The sequence below is a fragment of the Eleutherodactylus coqui genome, chromosome 2 (genome assembly GCF_035609145.1).
Source record: "Eleutherodactylus coqui strain aEleCoq1 chromosome 2, aEleCoq1.hap1, whole genome shotgun sequence".
In the NCBI taxonomy this organism is placed as follows: Eukaryota; Metazoa; Chordata; class Amphibia; order Anura; family Eleutherodactylidae; genus Eleutherodactylus; species Eleutherodactylus coqui.
In genome coordinates, this window is record NC_089838.1 from 100,024,149 (window position 1) to 100,032,221 (window position 8,073).

An 8,073-nucleotide genomic window follows, 5' to 3' on the forward strand; every position below is an offset into this window, starting at 1 on the left:
CGGGACCGGCCCCTTTTCTGGCGACGGTCCCCCGCTTCCGCCCGCATCCCTCTTTGCTTTTTGGCGGGACCGGCCCTTTTTCTGGCGACGGTCCCCCGCTTCCGCCCGCATCCCTCTTTGCTTTTTGGCGGGACCGGCCCCTTTTCTGGCGACGGTCCCCCGCTTCAGCCCGCATCCCTCTTTGCTTTTTGGCGGGACCGCCCCCTTTTTCTGACGACGGTCCCCCGCTTCCGCCCGCATCCCTCTTTGCTTTTTGGCGGGACCGGCCCTTTTTCTGGCGACGGTCCCCCGCTTCTGCCCGCATCCCTCTTTGCTTTTTGGCGGGACCGGCCCTTTTTCTGGCGACGGTCCCCCGCTTTTGCCCGCAACCCTCTTTGCTTTTTGGCGGGACCGGCCCTCTTTCTGGTGACGGTCCCCCGCTTCCGCCCGCATCCCTCTTTGCTTTTTGGCGGGACCGGCCCTTTTTCTGGCGACGGTCCCCCGCTTCCGCCCGCACTCCTCTTTGCTTCGACGGTCCCCCGTTCCACCCTCATCCCTTTTTGCTTTTTGGCGGGACCGACCCCTTTTCTGGCGAAGGTCCCCCGCTTCCGCCCGCATCCCTCTTTGCTTTTTGTTTTTTGGCGGGACCCGCCCCTTTTCTGGCGACGGTCCCCCGCTTCCGCCCACATCCCTCTTTGCTTTTTGTTTTTTGGCGGGACCCGCCCCTTTTCTGGAGACGGTCCCCCGCTTCCGCCCGCATCCCTCTTTGCTTTTTGGCGGGACCGGCCCTTTTTCTGGCGACGGTCCTCCGCTTCCGCCCGCATCCCTCTTTGCTTCTTGGCGGGACCGGCCCTTTTTCTGGCGACGGTCCCCCGCTTCCGCCCGCATCCCTCTTTGCTTTTTTGCGGGACCAGCCATCTTTCTGGCGACGGTCCCCCACTTCCGCCCGCATCCCTCTTTGCTTTTTGGCGGGACCTTCCCCTTTTCTGGCGACGGTCCCCCGCTTCCGCCCGCATCCCTCTTTGCTTTTTGGCGGGAGCGGCGCTTTTTCTGGCGACGGTCCTCCGCTTCCGCCTGCATCCCTCTTTGCTTTTTGGCGGGACCGGCCCTTATTCTGGCGACAGTCCCCCGCTTCCGCCCGCATCCCTCTTTGCTTTTTGGCGGGACCTGCCCTTTTTCTGGCGACGGTCCCCCGCTTCTGCCCGCATCCCTCTTTGCTTTTTGGCGGGACCGGCCCTCTATCTGGCGACGGTCCCCCGCATCCGCCCGCATCCCTCTTTGCTTTTTGGTGGGACCGGCCCTTTTTCTGGCGACGGTCCCCCGCTTCTGTCCGCATCCCTCTTTGCTTTTTGGCGGGACCTGCCCTTTTTCTGGCGACGGTCCCCCGCTTCTGCCCGCATCCCTCTTTGCTTTTTGGCGGGACCGGCCCTCTATCTGGCGACGGTCCCCCGCATCCGCCCGCATCCCTCTTTGCTTTTTGGTGGGACCGGCCCTATTTCTGGCGACGGTCCCCCGCTTCCGCCCGCATCCCTCTTTGCTTTTTGGCGGGACCGGACCTTTTTCTGTCGACGGTCCCCCGCTTCCGCCCGCGTCCCTCTTTGCTTTTTGGCGGGACCAGCCCTCTTTCTGGCGACGGTCCCCCGCTTCCGCCCGCATCCCTCTTTGCTTTTTGGTGGGACCGGCCCTTTTTCTGGCGACGGTCCCCCGCTTCCACCCGCATCCCTCTTTGCTTTTTGGCGGGACCGGCCCTCTTTCTGGCGACGGTCCCCCGCTTCCGCCCGCATCCCTCTTTGCTTTTTGGTGGGACCGGCCCTTTTTCTGGCGACGGTCCCCCGCTTCCACCCGCATCCCTCTTTGCTTTTTGGCGGGACCGGCCCTCTTTCTGGTGACGGTCCCCCGCTGCCGCCCGCATCCCTCTTTGCTTTTTGGCGGGACCGGCCCTTTTTCTGGCGACGGTCCCCCGCTTCCGCCCGCATTCCTCTTCGCTTTTTGGCAGGACCGGCCCTTTTTCTGTCGACGGTCCCCCGCTTCCGCCCGCATCCCTCTTTGCTTTTTGGCGGGACCGGCCCTCTTTCTGGCGACGGTCTCCCGCTGCGCCCGCATCCCTCTTTGCTTTTTGGCGGGACCGGCCCCTTTTTCTGGCGACGGTCCCCCGCTTCCGCCCGCATCCCTCTTTGCTTTTTGGCGGGACCGGCCCTTTTTCTGGCGACGGTCCCCCGCTTCCGCCCGCATCCCTCTTTGCTTTTTGGCGGGACCGGCCCCTTTTTCTGGCGACGGTCCCCCGCTTCCGCCCGCATCCCTCTTTGCTTTTTGGCGGGACCGGCCCTTTTTTTGGCGACGGTCCCCCGCTTCCGCCCGCATCCCTCTTTGCTTTTTGGCGGGACCGGCCCTTTTTCTGGCGACGGTCCCCCGCTTCCGCCCGCACTCCTCTTTGCTTCGACGGTCCCCCGTTCCACCCTCATCCCTTTTTTGCATTTTGGCGGGACCGGCCCCTTTTTCTGGCGACAGTCCCCCGCTTCCGTTCGCATCCCTCTATGCTTTTTGGCGGGACCGGCCCTTTTTCTGCCGACGGTCCCCCGCTTCCGCCCACATCCCTCTTTGCTTTTTGGCGGGACCGGCCCTTTTTCTGGCGACGGTCCCCCGCTTCCGCCCGCATCCCTCCTTGCTTTTTGGCGGGACCGACCCTTTTTCTGGCGACGGTCCCCCGCTTCCGCCCGCATCCGTCTTTGCTTTTTGGCGGGACCGGCCCCTTTTCTGGCGACGGTCCCCCGCTTCAGCCCGCATCCCTCTTTGCTTTTTGGCGGGACCGCCCCCTTTTTCTGACGACGGTCCCCCGCTTCCGCCCGCATCCCTCTTTGCTTTTTGGCGGGACAGGCCCTTTTTCTGGCGACGGTCCCCCGCTTCCGCCCGCATCCCTCTTTGCTTTTTGGTGGGACCGGCCCTTTTTCTGTCGACGGTCCCCCGCTTCCGCCCGCATCCCTCTTTGCTTTTTGGCGGGACCGGCCCTTTTTCTGGCGACGTTCCCCCGCTTCCGCCCGCATCCCTCTTTGCTTTTTGTTTTTTGGCGGGACCCGCCCCTTTTCTGGCGACGGTCCCCCGCTTCCGCCCACATCCCTCTTTGCTTTTTTGCGGGATCGGCCCCTTTTCTGGAGACGGTCCCCCGCTTCCGCCCGCATCCCTCTTTGCTTTTTGGCGGGACCGGCCCTTTTTCTGTCGACGGTCCCCCGCTTCCGCCCGCGTCCCTCTTTGCTTTTTGGCGGGACCGGCCCTCTATCTGGCGACGGTCCCCCGCATCCGCCCGCATCCCTCTTTGCTTTTTGGTGGGACCGGCCCTTTTTCTGTCGACGGTCCCCCGCTTCCGCCCGCATCCCTCTTTGCTTTTTGGCGGGACCGGCCCTTTTTCTGTCGACGGTCCCCCGCTTCCGCCCGCGTCCCTCTTTGCTTTTTGGCGGGACCAGCCCTCTTTCTGGCGACGGTCCCCCGCTTCCGCCCGCATCCCTCTTTGCTTTGTGGCGGGACCGGCCCTTTTTCTGGCGACGGTTCCCCGCTTTTGCCCGCAACCCTCTTTGCTTTTTGGCGGGACCGGCCCTCTTTCTGGTGACGGTCCCCCGCTTCCGCCCGCATCCCTCTTTGCTTTTTGGTGGGACTGGCCCTTTTTCTGGCGACGGTCCCCCGCTTCCGCCCGCATTCCTCTTCGCTTTTTGGCGGGACCGGCCCTTTTTCTGTCGACGGTTCCCCGCTTCCGCCCGCATCCCTCTTTGCTTTTTGGCGGGACCGGCCCTCTTTCTGGCGACGGTCCCCCGTTCCGCCCGCATCCCTCTTTGCTTTTTGGCGGGACCGGCCCCTTTTTCTGGCGACGGTCCCCCGCTTCCGCCCGCATCCCTCTTTGCTTTTTGGCGGGACCGGCCCTTTTTTTGGCGACTGTCCCCCGCTTCCGCCCGCATCCCTCTTTGCTTTTTGGCGGGACCGGCCCTTTTTCTGGCGACGGTCCCCCGCTTCCGCCCGCACTCCTCTTTGCTTCGACGGTCCCCCGTTCCACCCTCATCCCTCTTTGCATTTTGGCGGGACCGGCCCTTTTTCTGGCGACAGTCCCCCGCTTCCGCTCGCATCCCTCTATGCTTTTTGGCGGGACCGGCCCTTTTTCTGCCGACGGTCCCCCGCTTCCGCCCGCATCCCTCTTTGCTTTTTGGCGGGACCGGCCCTCTTTCTGGCGACGGTCCCCCGCTTCGCCCGCATCCCTCTTTGCTTTTTGGCGGGACCGGCCCCTTTTTCTGGCGACGGTCCCCCGCTTCCGCCCGCATCCCTCTTTGCTTTTTGGCGGGACCGGCCCTTTTTCTGGAGACGGTCCCCCGCTTCTGCCCGCATCCCTCTTTGCTTTTTGGCGGGACCGGCCCCTTTTTCTGGCGACGGTCCCCCGCTTCCGCCCGCATCCCTCTTTGCTTTTTGGCGGGACCAGCCCTTTTTTTGGCGACGGTCCCCCGCTTCCGCCCGCATCCCTCTTTGCTTTTTGGCGGGACCGGCCTTTTTCAGGCGACGGTCCCCCGCTTCCGCCCGCACTCCTCTTTGCTTCGACGGTCCCCCGTTCCACCCTCATCCCTCTTTGCATTTTGGCGGGACCGGCCCCTTTTTCTGGCGACAGTCCCCCGCTTCCGCCCGCATCCCTCCTTGCTTTTTGGCGGGACCGACCCTTTTTCTGGCGACGGTCCCCCGCTTCCGCCCGCATCCCTCTTTGCTTTTTGGCGGGACCGGCCCCTTTTCTGGCGACGGTCCCCCGCTTCCGCCCGCATCCCTCTTTGCTTTTTGGCGGGACCGGCCCTTTTTCTGGCGACGGTCCCCCGCTTCCGCCCGCATCCCTCTTTGCTTTTTGGCGGGACCGGCCCCTTTTCTGGCGACGGTCCCCCGCTTCAGCCCGCATCCCTCTTTGCTTTTTGGCGGGACCGCCCCCTTTTTCTGACGACGGTCCCCCGCTTCCGCCCGCATCCCTCTTTGCTTTTTGGCGGGACCGGCCCTTTTTCTGGCGACGGTCCCCCGCTTCTGCCCGCATCCCTCTTTGCTTTTTGGCGGGACCGGCCCTTTTTCTGGCGACGGTCCCCCGCTTTTGCCCGCAACCCTCTTTGCTTTTTGGCGGGACCGGCCCTCTTTCTGGTGACGGTCCCCCGCTTCCGCCCGCATCCCTCTTTGCTTTTTGGCGGGACCGGCCCTTTTTCTGGCGACGGTCCCCCGCTTCCGCCCGCACTCCTCTTTGCTTCGACGGTCCCCCGTTCCACCCTCATCCCTTTTTGCTTTTTGGCGGGACCGACCCCTTTTCTGGCGAAGGTCCCCCGCTTCCGCCCGCATCCCTCTTTGCTTTTTGTTTTTTGGCGGGACCCGCCCCTTTTCTGGCGACGGTCCCCCGCTTCCGCCCACATCCCTCTTTGCTTTTTGTTTTTTGGCGGGACCCGCCCCTTTTCTGGAGACGGTCCCCCGCTTCCGCCCGCATCCCTCTTTGCTTTTTGGCGGGACCGGCCCTTTTTCTGGCGACGGTCCTCCGCTTCCGCCCGCATCCCTCTTTGCTTCTTGGCGGGACCGGCCCTTTTTCTGGCGACGGTCCCCCGCTTCCGCCCGCATCCCTCTTTGCTTTTTTGCGGGACCAGCCATCTTTCTGGCGACGGTCCCCCACTTCCGCCCGCATCCCTCTTTGCTTTTTGGCGGGACCTTCCCCTTTTCTGGCGACGGTCCCCCGCTTCCGCCCGCATCCCTCTTTGCTTTTTGGCGGGAGCGGCGCTTTTTCTGGCGACGGTCCTCCGCTTCCGCCTGCATCCCTCTTTGCTTTTTGGCGGGACCGGCCCTTATTCTGGCGACAGTCCCCCGCTTCCGCCCGCATCCCTCTTTGCTTTTTGGCGGGACCTGCCCTTTTTCTGGCGACGGTCCCCCGCTTCTGCCCGCATCCCTCTTTGCTTTTTGGCGGGACCGGCCCTCTATCTGGCGACGGTCCCCCGCATCCGCCCGCATCCCTCTTTGCTTTTTGGTGGGACCGGCCCTTTTTCTGGCGACGGTCCCCCGCTTCTGTCCGCATCCCTCTTTGCTTTTTGGCGGGACCTGCCCTTTTTCTGGCGACGGTCCCCCGCTTCTGCCCGCATCCCTCTTTGCTTTTTGGCGGGACCGGCCCTCTATCTGGCGACGGTCCCCCGCATCCGCCCGCATCCCTCTTTGCTTTTTGGTGGGACCGGCCCTATTTCTGGCGACGGTCCCCCGCTTCCGCCCGCATCCCTCTTTGCTTTTTGGCGGGACCGGACCTTTTTCTGTCGACGGTCCCCCGCTTCCGCCCGCGTCCCTCTTTGCTTTTTGGCGGGACCAGCCCTCTTTCTGGCGACGGTCCCCCGCTTCCGCCCGCATCCCTCTTTGCTTTTTGGTGGGACCGGCCCTTTTTCTGGCGACGGTCCCCCGCTTCCACCCGCATCCCTCTTTGCTTTTTGGCGGGACCGGCCCTCTTTCTGGTGACGGTCCCCCGCTGCCGCCCGCATCCCTCTTTGCTTTTTGGCGGGACCTGCCCTTTTTCTGGCGACGGTCCCCCGCTTCTGCCCGCATCCCTCTTTGCTTTTTGGCGGGACCGGCCCTCTATCTGGCGACGGTCCCCCGCATCCGCCCGCATCCCTCTTTGCTTTTTGGTGGGACCGGCCCTTTTTCTGGCGACGGTCCCCCGCTTCTGTCCGCATCCCTCTTTGCTTTTTGGCGGGACCTGCCCTTTTTCTGGCGACGGTCCCCCGCTTCTGCCCGCATCCCTCTTTGCTTTTTGGCGGGACCGGCCCTCTATCTGGCGACGGTCCCCCGCATCCGCCCGCATCCCTCTTTGCTTTTTGGTGGGACCGGCCCTATTTCTGGCGACGGTCCCCCGCTTCCGCCCGCATCCCTCTTTGCTTTTTGGCGGGACCGGACCTTTTTCTGTCGACGGTCCCCCGCTTCCGCCCGCGTCCCTCTTTGCTTTTTGGCGGGACCAGCCCTCTTTCTGGCGACGGTCCCCCGCTTCCGCCCGCATCCCTCTTTGCTTTTTGGTGGGACCGGCCCTTTTTCTGGCGACGGTCCCCCGCTTCCACCCGCATCCCTCTTTGCTTTTTGGCGGGACCGGCCCTCTTTCTGGTGACGGTCCCCCGCTGCCGCCCGCATCCCTCTTTGCTTTTTGGCGGGACCGGCCCTTTTTCTGGCGACGGTCCCCCGCTTCCGCCCGCATTCCTCTTCGCTTTTTGGCAGGACCGGCCCTTTTTCTGTCGACGGTCCCCCGCTTCCGCCCGCATCCCTCTTTGCTTTTTGGCGGGACCGGCCCTCTTTCTGGCGACGGTCTCCCGCTGCGCCCGCATCCCTCTTTGCTTTTTGGCGGGACCGGCCCCTTTTTCTGGCGACGGTCCCCCGCTTCCGCCCGCATCCCTCTTTGCTTTTTGGCGGGACCGGCCCTTTTTCTGGCGACGGTCCCCCGCTTCCGCCCGCATCCCTCTTTGCTTTTTGGCGGGACCGGCCCCTTTTTCTGGCGACGGTCCCCCGCTTCCGCCCGCATCCCTCTTTGCTTTTTGGCGGGACCGGCCCTTTTTTTGGCGACGGTCCCCCGCTTCCGCCCGCATCCCTCTTTGCTTTTTGGCGGGACCGGCCCTTTTTCTGGCGACGGTCCCCCGCTTCCGCCCGCACTCCTCTTTGCTTCGACGGTCCCCCCGTTCCACCCTCATCCCTTTTTTGCATTTTGGCGGGACCGGCCCCTTTTTCTGGCGACAGTCCCCCGCGTCCGTTCGCATCCCTCTATGCTTTTTGGCGGGACCGGCCCTTTTTCTGCCGACGGTCCCCCGCTTCCGCCCACATCCCTCTTTGCTTTTTGGCGGGACCGGCCCTTTTTCTGGCGACGGTCCCCCGCTTCCGCCCGCATCCCTCCTTGCTTTTTGGCGGGACCGACCCTTTTTCTGGCGACGGTCCCCCGCTTCCGCCCGCATCCGTCTTTGCTTTTTGGCGGGACCGGCCCCTTTTCTGGCGACGGTCCCCCGCTTCAGCCCGCATCCCTCTTTGCTTTTTGGCGGGACCGCCCCCTTTTTCTGACGACGGTCCCCCGCTTCCGCCCGCATCCCTCTTTGCTTT